This window comes from Rosa chinensis, chromosome 2 (assembly GCF_002994745.2).
Source record: "Rosa chinensis cultivar Old Blush chromosome 2, RchiOBHm-V2, whole genome shotgun sequence".
In the NCBI taxonomy this organism is placed as follows: domain Eukaryota; kingdom Viridiplantae; phylum Streptophyta; class Magnoliopsida; order Rosales; family Rosaceae; genus Rosa; species Rosa chinensis.
This window is the reverse complement of record NC_037089.1, coordinates 58,966,296-58,980,020: the sequence shown is the minus strand read 5'-3', so window position 1 is coordinate 58,980,020 and position 13,725 is coordinate 58,966,296. Positions and strand designations below refer to the sequence as shown.

At 41.0% G+C, this 13,725-nt stretch overlaps 1 pseudogene; it reads left to right on the top strand.

Moving 5' to 3' along the window:
* Positions 1-8,241: 8,241 nt before the first annotated feature.
* LOC112184640 overlaps positions 8,242-13,725 on the top strand; it is a 32,404-nt pseudogene continuing 26,920 nt past the window's right edge.

Genomic DNA, 13,725 nt, shown 5'->3' with positions numbered 1-13,725 from the left:
GATCTGGAATCAGGTTTGGATTTGGGTCAGGCGCTTCGTCTGATGGATTTGCGTCTTCGCAAGGCAAGCTTTCAAGATTGGAGAGTTATATAGATATCATTTTTGTGATTTGGATTTGAAAGACATATAGCTCTCTATTGATACATTGCATTTTGTGAAATCCAAATCAAATTGTTCTCGGCGTAGGTTCTGCACTCGATTTCATCCGCGGTCAATATAATTTTTTTTAGGCATTATAAGTAATTGGTGAAAAAAAAATTAAATTAAAAAAAAATCAAAATGTGCTTGAAATGACTATTTTAGCCCTAAAAATAGGTCTCATCTTCAGAGTTAACGTCCACTTTGGATTATTGGACACAGCTGACTTAAATTGAAAAACTCAGGGATGATTATGATTAAATTGAGACCACAGAAACTGACATGAAGTTAACCCCAAACCTCAGGGGAGTAAACTGAATTTAATCCTAACAGTTTTGTAGTGCCTCCATTCTCCGAGTGTTTCGTTTTTGACATTTATTTCTAGATTGTATACTACATTACTACCACTACAGTGACTACACAAAGAGATGGTATATAATATAACTATTTGCCATAAATAATATCATCCTTCCATTTCTCACAGGAGCTCCACAAAACACTTTCTCACGGCTCACGGATTCTATTATCATTTAACACAATTTTGATATTGTCCTCAAGTTAACCACATGTAGTTAGATTTGAATTATATTCTATTCAAAATACGTACCTTGTTACAATTGCTATCAAATCAATCATCAACCATAGTTCTTTTTCACTTTTTCGATGTAAAATTCATTCGCAACAACCCCTTCACATGCCATCTAGAAACCAATTCCAACATTAGAAACTGGGTGGTCAAGTTAAACGCCGGAGCTAATGCATTATTCTTAAACTCCTGCCATAGAACACCGGAGTTAATGCTTCATCACAGCGAAGACATCTTTCCAAAAGCATAACAATCAATCATCCACACTTCTAATCCAACTATAGCATTAGGAAGTTCGTTCGAGCCTAAAAGCATCCCCAACAGCTTCCCTATAATTTCTCTATTATAGGGAAGTAAAAATTAAAATTTCCAAATAAATTTATACTCCAACTCCAACAGTAACTGATTCTATAATTCTTTCCTAAACCATTCCCTAAAATTTTGCAGATTGCAGTAAATATAGGAAATTTTGTTTTCTCTCTCATCACTATCTCTATGTTAGGGATAATTATAGAGAATCTGTTAGAGCAAAACAACTAAATGTTTCCCTAAAGTGGAGAAAAATCAAGATATGGGGAAGCTGTTGGAGTTGCTAATAAATCGGACCCATGATGTGATTGAAAAGGAGCCATTGCAGATCTATACTTCCAGAAAATCAGATAAATTTTAAGATCCCAGCCTACAGTTGTGCACAAATCAGTAAATATTGTGCCATATATTATGCAGCTTATCCAATTTTAGTACCATAACAAAAGAACCAGCAGATTTCAGCTGTTGATATTAATAAGCAACATTTTTCTTAACAACACAAAAATGTACTTAATTTTAGCCAGCTGTCCATTTGTTAGTACAACTCGGTGCACTGAATACTCTTAAGTTTGAGGTAGTCAAAGGAGCTACTCCTAAACACATCAGTGACCAAGCAAAGGTTTTGTTAATATTGATATGTGACAAAAGAATATTAGGAACTTGAATGTGGAGATGTGACACAGCTCTTTGCTAGTTGATGTTTGTCAGAATATATAGTTTTAGTGGAGACTCCTGGTATTGTTCTGAGATGTTCTCTTTATGCTTATTGTAATATGAGGTTCAGGCTCTTTGCAGTCCCGGACTTGAAATTTTCATACCTGAGGCGAACTCTAGGAGTTGGGCCCTCAAATCGTAGTGTGTATTAAAAAAAAAATCTGGAACTAAAGCTATAAACTCAAAATCTGATAATAAAGCAACAAACAACATGTAATATCCAAAAATATTTAGATTATAAGTAAATAATATATCCGAAGATGTATTATATCAGTTAGGCTTCTACTGTTTTTAGTTTTGTTTTTAATTTAATTAAATTTTTTTTTTTGGTACACTTTCAAGTATTAATTAATAATGGGGTATTCTTTCTTTTATGTCTGAATGGGTGTAAACACTCTAACATTATATATTATATTATATATGTCAAGCATCGTATAAATATGTCCAACCTTTTGTGGCCCCATTAAACTTATGTTTCTTTCCCTTTATTTGGAGAAGGGAGTGCTGTTAATTAACATGTTCACAAGTACTAACAAATAAGGCAATTGGACATAATAAATAGCTATAAAAAAAATTTTGGGCCTCCTAGATTTTTGGGCCTGAGTCAGCTGACTCTTGGGTCTCGTGTCAGGTCCGGCCCTGGCTCTTTGTTACTTCTTGTATTCTGCAATTTCATGAATAAAAACTTGAAGACAGCCAAACCAACTCTATTTAAAAATAAAAATAAAAAATAAAGAAAAGATCATCAAATATTTTATCTTTAAATGTATATTAATTTTTTATTTTTTATTTTATTTTTTAATTTGAGTCAATGATAGGCAGCATATATCCGCGAACTTTAAAAATATACATATAAATATAGAATCGCCAACCCTACACATGCAACTTGACATAAAGATTACAGGTCTACTATCTAGGTTAGGGATGGCAAAAATCCCCAGAGGGGCGGAGCTCCATTGGATACCCGCCCCTGATGGGGGGAGAATTCGGGGACAAATGGGGAATGGGGATGGGGATCCCCAATCCCCGCTATCTAAGATTGGGGATGGGGCGGGGATGGTATTGTGATCTTCATCCCCAAACCCGCCCCAATAATATATACATATATTTAACTATATATATTTTAATTTATTTTTTATAATATAAATCATAAATATATACATTTACTACTTTACTTTAATGGTTACACTTTTACTTTAATGGTATTTTGACTTTTGCACTCAATGAATTATGATTTATGAATTTAATCATGTTTTAAATTTATTTGTTGTAGCTTTTGATTTTAAAAAAGGCAATATGAGAAAAAAAATATTTTATTTATTAAATTCTTATTGGGGATTTGGGGCGGGTTTGGAGGTTTAGTCCCTAATGGGGATGGGGATGGGGAATCCCCAATATAATTTTATTGGGGATGGGGCGGGGATGGGGGTAGAGAATGACCCCGGGGATGGGGATGGTATTGTGATCCCCATCCCCAACCAGCCCCATTGCCATCCCTAATCTAGGTGGTCTCATCAACTGGGTGCTTAATTGGAAGATACGAAATTAATAAATGGGTTAAATACTTGTTACACCCAGTACTTTGCTCAAGAAAACAGTTCAGTCTCTCACATTTTAAATTAAATTGGATAGTCCTTATTCTCTCTGATTCTCACACAATAGGTCCATAATAGGTCTAAAATGACTATTATACCCCTCACTTCCTCTTTTTTTTTTTTTATTCTCTCTCTCTCTCTCTCTCTCTCTCTCTCTCTCTCTCTCTCTCTCTCTCTCTCTCTCTCTCTCTTTTCTTTTAGTTTTTTTAGTTTTTCTGGTTCTCTCCCCCCCCTCTTCTTCTTCCTCTTCTCCCTCCGCAGCGACTGCCATTCACGGATCCGTAATAGCCATTCACCATGCCTATCTCTCACCAGCGCCTGTTCCTCTCCCAAAGCCCCCAATTGTCCACCCAAACAACGCCGCACTCCTCTTCGACCTCAGTATCATACCCCTCTCCACCCTAATCCTCCACACCCTTTCCTCGACATCACCCAGTCCCACCGCTACGCCTTCCTCACCGCCAAACCACCACCACCACCTCAATTAGGTCGTTGGGCTTAGATTTTGATCGGCCCAAGGTTCTGATTCTCCGGCTTCCAATTATGTGGCATGATACTAGATCGAACACTCTCGGAAGCTCTGGGGCTCATTTCCGAGGAGACAGTTCGCCAACTGGGTTTTGCTAGAAACTGAACTAGAAGAGCTCGAATTGGAGCTGGAAGTTGTGGTGCTTTGATTTGATCTTCTTGTCAATTTTAGAATTTGAAATCCAATTCAATCGCATTCTCTTCATCATCACCGCCCCTTTGATTTGATCTTCTTATTTCCTAAATCGAAGCTCACATCGCCGTTCTGGTTTTGATCATCTGTCTCAGTCGAATGTGAGTTGATTGAGACGGTGGCAGTGGGCTGGTTGCCGATCTCACGTAACCGGACGAGAGAACACAAATTGGTAGCCGTAGATGGATTTATAGCCCTTTTCGAACCCTAATTCTTGATCGAGAAAATTGAATACCCAGATGGCAATTTTGATTGAAAAGAAGGCAAAGTTGAATACCCAGATGATGAATTTGACTGAAAGAAGGTTGGGATTTTGATCGGCTTGTTGCTTGGAGTGCAGAGAGAGAGAGAAAGCTAAGAGAGAGAAGCAGAAAAATAAGAAATAAAAAGATAGAGAAATATAGAAAAAGAGAGAAAATAATTAAAATAAATAGAAAAAAGATGAAGTGAGGGGTATAATAGACATTTTGGACTTATCGTGTGAGAATTAAAGAGAATAAGGACTATCCAGTTTAATTTAAAAGGCGAGGGACTAAACTGTTTTTCAGCGAAAAGTTTGAAGAGTAACAAGTATTTAATCCTTAATAAATTACTGAATATTCTAGAATAATTAGTAGTTAAACCTAATGATAGAATGAGACAAAGAGAAAGAACCAGTTAAAAAAGGCGGGATAATATTATATATTTTAAAATCATTGACAAACTCTAGTGGTGGACAATTTTAATAACGAACTAATTAATGAACCATTCAGCGAACTCTACTTGCAATGGTTATACAAATTTGAGTTGAATTATTAGCCGAGAGTTTCTATTGGGACCTCTAAATATGCTCACTTGACCTCACTCTATTATAAATTATTAAATGACATATATAACTTATTATAAAATGACTATTAAGGATAATAATTATACCAAAAAAATATTATATTTATTTTATGTAGACTTTCCAATTCAATAATATTAGATTGTATTCCTTATTATTTTCCTTATCTATTTTTATTTTCCAATTTCACTACATATTCATTAAAGCATTCATATATATGTATATTTAATAAGAATTTAAAATATGGTTAAGATCATGTGACATAAAAATGTATGATATATATGTTGAACGCATATTGGTGAGGGAAAACAAAATAAATCCTCTTATGATTTATGACCTAAATGTAAGTCAATCCATTATATTTGCAAAAAAACTATAAAAAAAAAAAACTAAAAAAATTTAAATAATTAATCACGTGGTACAAAAAATATAGAAAAAAAATTAAAAAAAGAATGATTTTTTTTAGAATAAAAACAAATGATTTTTTTTACACAGCTAAAATAGAAAAAAAATATAAAAAAAAAACATAATAGTTCATGGCATTTTCTTATTGATTAAACATTAATTTTTGAAACTCAAGTTTGATTAAGAAATGTATATTTAGTTAATATTTATAGAGTGATTAAATCATTGAAATGACTAAATATTTTATTTTAAAGATAATAATTTGTTTGCAAATTATATGAGTGAGGTTATTTGAGGAAATTTAGTGAGGTTTAGTGAGTAAATTTAGTATTTGAAAATTTGATAAGAGGTGTAAAAAGTATAGAGGTCAAGTGAGTAAATTTGGAGGTTCCAATAAAAATCTCTTATTAGCCGTGTGTCGTAGACTTTTGGTTTTGAAGTTTGTTGACACCCATAAATCCAGCTAACAAGCTCAATTCATGCCTTAAGGCCCAATTCATATTTTGAGGGGAATTACACCCGCAAACATCACGCCACACACGTGGACCCAAGCCACATTCACGCACTTGGGGCTTACAAGAATGGGTGTGGTGTGGAAGGTAACGGAATTGCATGAGACCCGTTATTAGTTTTAGGCTCATTGATAATTTTGGACTTTGGACCAAAATTCATGCCCAACGGCCTAACTCTTAATACGGGTAAGTGAAGAAGAGAAAGAGCCTAAAAACCCAAGCCCAAATCCTTTAGAACCAAACAAAATAGTAAATGCTAAACATAGGATTCTTGATCCTAGCCACATAGCATAATCCCATAATCCCAACAGCAGATTTCACGGCAGAAAATCTGTCAAACCTATTCCACAATCTTCTTTAGACAAAACCTGACAGGCCAAAGAGGCATTACAAAAACCAATACATGCATTTAACCCAAGCCATCTCTTTACCCAGCAGTACAGACCTTCCACCAAGATTCCTTTAGCTGCTGGAATTGCATATAAATAGCTATGTTACTAACCAAGCAGAGGGGCAGAACGGGGTGTGCTAGCAAGCTCTCTTCTTCTCCCATGCTTCCTCTCTCCCACATCCATCCATAGTTTTCCATCCTTTCAAACTCATCTTCTGTCCAAACCCCCTTATCTCACAAATCTCAACCAGTATACAACACTACTGGAACCTCTTCTTCTCAAACTCATGCTTTTCTAGCTCCCACGCCACATGCATCTTGCCAAGCCTCTCTTGGAATGTTCAATTCACTGCCTGCATATACAAGGAGGCTGTCGGGAAGAACACAACAGCAAGCTTCCTAGGATTTTTAACCCTTTGAAGTTTGCTGGGCCTAGTCTTCGCTAACTCAGACAAAGGGGACAAAATTTTAGGTTCGACCATGGTGATTTCACTGCCGTACAATCAAAAATGCCCCTACAAAGTTCTTATATTTTGGCCACTAGATGATAAACTCTTCTATATCAATGAACAGAAACTTGGTCAAAAAAAATAGAAAAATATAGAGTACTGTAGGAATTTAGACGACTTCCATGCTGTGGGAATATTTCGATTCCATTAATTATTAATATATTCATTATATTGGCTTCCAAATTAGGAGATCGAGAAATCTTTTAGAACGATTAACAATTACAAGTACCGAGTCAGTACTTGGCCCAAAGCATGTATACATCAGTGATTATTCTTTAAAAAGTCTCTACAAAACACGAAGCAAAATACAGATCAATCATTTAGCCATCCAAAACTAATGAACAAATTCACGATGACTATATAATTTTTTTATTTTATCTTTAGAAAATGATTAAGAAATAAACAGTTTTAATCATAATATTATTACTTAAGAAAAGGAGAGTTTGGACAAGTCCAAGTTATTTATGAGTAATGCAATTGGACAGGTATATATGTCCAATTTCATTTAGACCATTACTCAACAGGATCTGACTCTTCTAAAGTGAGTTTCTGTAAAGTTAGTGTAATCCTCATCTTTCATATAATCTAACGGCCAGTAAAATAACCACGTCACTAAATACAACTCATACAATTTTTTCTTCCCAAACTGTCATTTACAGAATTATAGGGCTTAATACTCACTTAAACGATTTTCTTTTCGACTAACGTTAAATCAGCCTAATAAGATTAGCCCTAATTGTTCTGGTTGCTCTGTGAGTATTGCTCGCTCGTTCTCTGTACACTATATTCTGGGCTTCAATGTTATTCCATTGTTATATAAGAAAATCAAATCATGAATTATTCCCTTTTCAAACAAAATAAAATTCTTTCATTTCAAGGACAATTGGAATACAATTCAGTGTACGCCTATAGATGTATAAAGTCCACCAGCGATTAAATCAAAAGCCAGAGACTGAGAATTATATTTAGGCTAATTAGGAACCAATCATCAAAGAGGTGAAACTACTGATGCAAGTAAAAAAGGAAAGGAAATGGGTAGAAAAGTGCAACTGCTAAACCCATATATTTGAGATTGAAAAGGGGCAATTGCAGCATCAGTCTTTCATGGAGAAGAAACAGAATTAACATCAAACCCTAAGATTTAAAGTTGCAAACCAAAGGAGGAGGTTGAAATCAAAATCATAATCAGCAATAAAAAAAATGAAAAGCCTATCATCATGACAGGGAGGATAAACAGAGAGATAGAGAGAGATAGAGAGAGAGAGAGAGAGAGAGAGAGAGAGAGAAGATGAGGCCAGAGAGTTTAGCATGTTCTTTCTTTATTATTTGTTTGGGTTCCCAGATTTTGAAACGATTCATGGCGTTTTTTTTTTTTTTTTGCCATTAATAAAGTTGGACAGTTAGGGAAGAAAAAATTGTTTGAGTAGTAGTATATGACATGGTTATTTTACTGTCATCAGATCAAATAAAGGATGAAGATTACACTAACTTTACATAACTTTATAAAAACTCACTTTAGAGGAGCCAGATCCCTCTATTTATAGGTATCCAAAGGATATTTATGATCGCTTTTGGGATACCTATGAGGATGTTGACAATGAGTGGTAACTGTTTGGCTCCAAAACCAGTTGGCATGCAAACTGTCTCTTTTGAGCGTGTGCGCAGGCGTGCCAGCACCGTGGGGTGCAGTCGTCGGAGAGTCCCTTGACCTGACTTCTTCTTCAGGTGTTGTGGACGAGGAGAGCACCAACCTCACCACAGGATTCTTCTCTAGCCTTTCGAGAAAGGACTTCTTGCCTTACGGATAAGGGTTTTGCATGTGATCTCTTCGCGTCACCAAATCGATACTCAACATTATAGGTTGAGCAGAGCAATCACTGGGAAGTTTGGAGAAAGCACGGGTTTTGCTAAAGCTTGACTTTAGCTTCGGAGAGTCCCTTGACCTGACTTCTTCTTCAGGCGTTGTGGACGAGGAGAGCACCAACCTAGCCACAGGATTCTTCTCTAGCCTTTCGAGAAATGACTTCTTGCCTTACGGATAAGGGCTTTGCATGTGATCTCTTTGCGTCACCAAATCGATACTCAACATTGTAGGTTGAGCAGAGCAATCACTGGGAAGTTTGGAGAAAACACGGGTTTTGCTAAAGCGTGACTTTAGCTTCGCGGGGTTGCGAGGGCGTTACCCTTGCTTCGCTGGTAGTATCGATGGCAGTAGTACTGGCAGTCGGCTAGGAGAGACTAGGACTGGAAGTACGGTCGCCGGGTTTCAACAAGGTTGAAGGTTTGCTCCGGGGAGGCTTTGTAATTGCTGGGATTGATTGATTCGAGAGAGGTCCTTTACTTTGCCGCTTAACCCTGTATTTATACACCTAGGGTTTCGACTGCTCCTTGCCTTAGAAGGATTATTAATTGAAGTTTCCTATTCAATTTCTGCTACTCGATCCCAATAAGGTTTCGTCTTCCTTATGGATCACGAAATCGAAGCTATACCCCAAACCCGAGTAGGCTTATTTTTGGGCAGTAGGTATCGGCCCACTGGATCAGATCCACCAAAGGATCTTGCCAAAAATACTTTTGGGCTCAAACATTGCCCCTCCAGGCCCCGAAATCAGGCCCACGAAGATGTAACTGATTGAAGGGGACTAAAACGACGCGCCGATCGCTCGAAACGATGTTATTAATGAAGGTCGCGTCCTTTCATTTGTGAAACACCTTTCTATCATATCATTTCCCTTACAAAATTCCTTATTTAAACCTGAAACCGCATCAGACCCGTCACATCAGAAACCCTTTCAGTCTCCTAAACCCCAAAAACCCACTTTCTTCCGACATCTCCTTCGCAGAAAACCCAGAAATGCTCCCCCAAAGAAGATAGTCATCGATCAAGAGGAAGAACTGAATGAAAAGGTTGCCCAGACTTGGGGAACCAGCATCGGTGCCCGCATTCGTCTCCACACCTCCATCCACAGGCCCTTGCTCCTCCAATTCCCAAACCATCACATCGGACTAGGGCCAGCGCCGCAAGACTCTATTCCGGCCAACCCTATTGCTTTCTACGGCCTGCCTGCTCGTCGGCCCATTCCAGTCCTCCAAAGGACTCCTGGAGATTTCAGTAGTTGCGATGCCTAGAATCATTGAGCCAAAATAGGGCACTGGCCGTCCTCCATCAGCCCGGCGGAGCTTTCTTGGTATCGCGAAGTACGGACGCGAGATCTGGCTCGCTGGAATGCAGCAGGTATCACACATACTATCGATCTCTGTTTTCGTCTTCCGCGCGGCGGCAACTGTTCGCCGCTCGCTGCCTTTCTTTGTTTCTGGAATACCGCCACAAACACTTTTGATTTTAGATTTGGTCAAATGAGTATCACCCTGCTGGATATTCTCACCATCACCGGCCTACCCATCGATGGCGAGCCTTATTTACATGGTCAATTTGACTCTGTCACCTTCACCTCGACCATGGCCCAACATGGTCGCAGCGCTCACAGTGGCTCCTATCCACTTTGGTCGTCATATTACAGTCGGGAGCACAATGCGACCTGCGGAATCGCTTTCTTGGAGTATTGGCTCTGTAAATTCATCTTCTGCACATCCTCTTGCAAGCCCACTGGTACTTGGACCCTTCTGGCGACGGCCCTCTACAACGGCCGCAGTGTCGGGCTCGGGCAACAGGTGCTAGGAGCCCTTTATCGTACTTTGTATCAGGCCACTATGCATCCCTTTGAAACTAGCATATCTGGCCCCTTTTGGATCTTGGACTTCTGGATCCAAACTTATTTTCCATTCTTCCATCACGATGACATCCCGCTGCTTCCACCGGCTGACCAACTCTTGGGTCAATGGTTCAGCCGCGAGGAAAGGTAATCATCTCCTCCCTACTCCGAATGCTTTACCTATCTGTACCTCCTGGATGAGATGCCATACTGCGATATAATATTGGGTAGAAGATTCCCAACTCCGCTTGAAAACGGATTCATTCCTGGCGCTTCCCGCCACAGCGATGGGGTGTGCTTGGCTTTTTCCCGCGCGATCTCCTGTTCATATATTAGGATCACTGCCGAAGAACTTAGTTATGAGCTTTATGCTCCTAACCACTTCGCTCGCCAATTCGGCGTCGTCCAATTGGTGCCACTTTCTCTGTACGACGCCTGGAACTATAACACTTCTTGGCATAGATTCGGGCCCCCTTCTGGGCCTTTGCCGGCACAAAGTATGCCCGCGCTGGTTGATCTTCCCGATTGGGCTAAGGTCATCGACGTCGTGGACGGGACTGAGGAAGGATATGAAGAATGGTGGGCAGAAGTTTCAGTCAATTGCTGAATTTAGCGAGATGACGAACTCTTTGTGGCCATCTTCGAAGAATTGAAAAACCCCTATGCTGCTGACATCGAAATGCTCGCTCGCTTCTCTTAAGATGTTGCATGATCCTTGCCTCCTCCGGCAACACAACCGGTGTGAGCCCCACGTTAGGCCCAGGCTGGTATAGTAATTCGTGAGCCCCCTTCCGAGGTAAGTATCTTAGTTTATATTTTATCCCTTCCTTCACTCTTCCCCTTTCATTCACTCTTCGCTGCGTCAGGGAAATGTGCCACCTTCTGGCAGTCGCGCAGTCAATGCTTCTCTAGCCACTGGCCAGTCGGGAAAGCAGAAAACGGTGATCGCGGAGCCTGAAGTTGAAGATTCTTCTTCCGATGATGATAATCCGCAGACTGTAAGAATCTTCTTGTTCCATATTTTCTCCCTAAGCTAAGTGCCTTGGCTCGCAAGCGCAGTCGCTCGGACCCTCGTACTGACCCGTGGGAAGAAGATGAGCCAATCGCTAATCGATTGGTACGAAACTAGAAACCCACATTAGAATTTACTTCCCATTTCGTCCCATTCCTATATTTGCCCTCGCTCGCAGGTTCGTTGCTGGTCCTCCAGACAAGCCGGGGAAGGCTCTTCAGCTGCTGGTGAAGGGACATCTGCCTCGCAGGCCCAAGCGCCCACAGACTCCGATAATCTTCCACCTTCTGCCAGCATCGCGAGCGACGTGCAGTTGGTCTTAATCCTAGTGCAGGTCATAGACGACAGCTCGCCTGAATTGGAAGAAAGAACAATTCCTTCGGACGCACTGCCTGAGGAACCGATCGCCGCACATCCCATAGCACAGATATCACCTAGCTCGATTCCCGGTGAAGCGGCTCAAGAGCCTGCACCGATAGCAATTCTTCACGAAGCTCCGGCCGCAGAGGTACATTCTCTTGACAAGCATAATGGTTCTTCCTTAACCACAGAATCTTGGTCCTGTCGAGGAAACGGCCGTCGTTACGGAAGTACTTGGCACCAATCCTGCCGGCCTAGTCGGTGAAGACATGGCGATCCAGGAGCCTGCCCCCATGCTCCTGAAGCGGGAGAAGGGGTGAATGCCGAACCGGAGCTGGAACTGGCCCCTTTTATGGAGCCCCATGAAGCTCATGCTGCTGCTGCTGCTCCAGATCCACTGCTTGAGCTTCCTTCCAGATTGGAAAGGCTAGCTCGAGTACTTGAAGTGGCCCCTCCCGGAGTTATAGATGAGGCCAGGGATGGGCTCCAACGCCTTCTGAGCCCCGACATCTTACTGCCTGGCGCATCTGCCAGAGCTCTGGAGTATTTGAGGGTTCTCCGTCATGAGCGAACTATCACTGAGACTGAGTTAACTGAGATAGACGAACTGCTACAAAATCTTCCCCAACGGATTAATCAAAGAGCGACCGCGACTGCGCAAGCTAGGCAAGCTCAGGCTCACTATCGGGACCTCGCACAACAGACAGATACCTCTCGCGACTTCTTGGGAGATAGGGCTATCCTTGTTAGAGACTTGCGGATCACGTAAAATCATCTTCGGACCCAAATCTAGGAACATCAAGCCCAATTAACTGCGGTGACGGCCCGACTTGAGCACAGGAACCCTTGCTAGAGCAACCCCTAGCGGCCTTTCAAGCATTGTCTCAAAACCTAACTCAAGCTCGCGAAGCGGCCCGACAAGCGGAGCCAGTTGCTGCCGATGCCAGTTTTCGCTTGGATGAACATTTACTGCGTCTAACTTATGCGGGCCAAAAACTTTAGGCCTCTTATATTAGGCCCCCTTTTCTTTTGTATGAACAATATCATTATTAACAAGTCAAATATTTAGCCCACTTTATTTGGCCCAAATATCACTTCAAATTCCTGTAGTTTATCACCTCTTTATTGACATCGAAACTGTTGAAAGGATAATTCCAAATTGGGCGGTTACCTCCTTGAAGACTGCCCTGCTTCCCACGCGTTTTCAACTTCCTTCATTTCCGAGATTCTAGCATTCAATTCCATTGATACTCTCATTGATGGCGACGAAAGTACTTCAACTGCCCATCACAAGGTTGAGATTACTACAACTGGAACTATAAATACTTGTACTTGGGGAAAGTATGAAGCCAAGCAACCATGTCTTCTCCAGAGATAACCTCGCAAGCCTTGCTGCTCTTCCTTCAGTTTCTAAAATCTTCTTCCCAGGATCTCACCCTTAGCCACAAATTCATAGGCTTCATGGCTTAATCTCAAGACCTGGGTAGGCCTCATGGCCTAATCTCAGGTCCACTGGCATGTCTTTGGTCTCTGGAAATCCGGATGAAACTCGCCGGTTTCAGTTAGGCCGAAGAACACGCCACGCTCCTAACGCGGCGGAACCAGATTCTGAGGGATCCGTCTCCTCCGATTGTCGGCGTGGAGCAGGAGGGGGAGAGGCGGAAGGCCACTTTGAGGCCGACTGTTCTTCTTCCGCGGTCTACCCCCGGGGTCCGACTACGAGACTTCTGTTTTTCCCTTGGAGGTAGATGTGGTTGTGAGTCGCGCTCGCTCTGGAGACCATCTCCATCCCGGAGGACAATCACCTGGAAGGGGTATGATGGATTATTCCCTTCCCTCTTCCTCCGGTACAGACGATAGCTGACAAGACCCGCCCTGAATTCCACCCTGGAATCTGAAGTAGCCCTGCGGGACCCACCTTTAAAGGAGATTTACCC